The following is a 470-nucleotide window of genomic DNA, read 5'->3' as shown; positions in this document are numbered from 1 at the left end:
CCACATGCCCATGGAAACATCTTTGGACAACACTGGATCCCTCAGCTAGGAAATAGAGATCACCACTAACTACGAGAGTCTGGCTCAACCAGACAGGGGAAACTTTACCTATACCTTTGAGACAGTTTTGTTTATTTATTTCAACAAGCCTTTGGTCCTGACTGATAGTACCTATCATAGACATTGTTTTATTTTTCTTTCTGATAAAGTTTCATTTTAATATGCTTCTTATCTTGAGGGACATTCTACATTGACCACACCACAGTATAGTTTTGCTATACTCTATGCCAGATAAAATATTTTTTAGCAGAATGATGTATGATGTTGGATCATATAAAGATAAAGGTTTTCCTGTCCAGTTTTCCTGTCCAGCCCCACCGATAGAGTGCAGGTGGTTTCCCCAGCCTCAAAGCCACCAGCATTGACCTCCAGCCCCAAGAGAAAGGAGAGTCCCAGTTGCTACTCTAAAC

This window comes from Crotalus tigris, unplaced genomic scaffold (genome assembly GCF_016545835.1).
Source record: "Crotalus tigris isolate CLP2741 ecotype Arizona unplaced genomic scaffold, ASM1654583v1 scf7180000017614.5298720, whole genome shotgun sequence".
Classification (NCBI taxonomy): domain Eukaryota; kingdom Metazoa; phylum Chordata; class Lepidosauria; order Squamata; family Viperidae; genus Crotalus; species Crotalus tigris.
The sequence above is the reverse complement of the archived record's forward strand: the minus strand, read 5'-3'. Positions refer to the sequence as shown.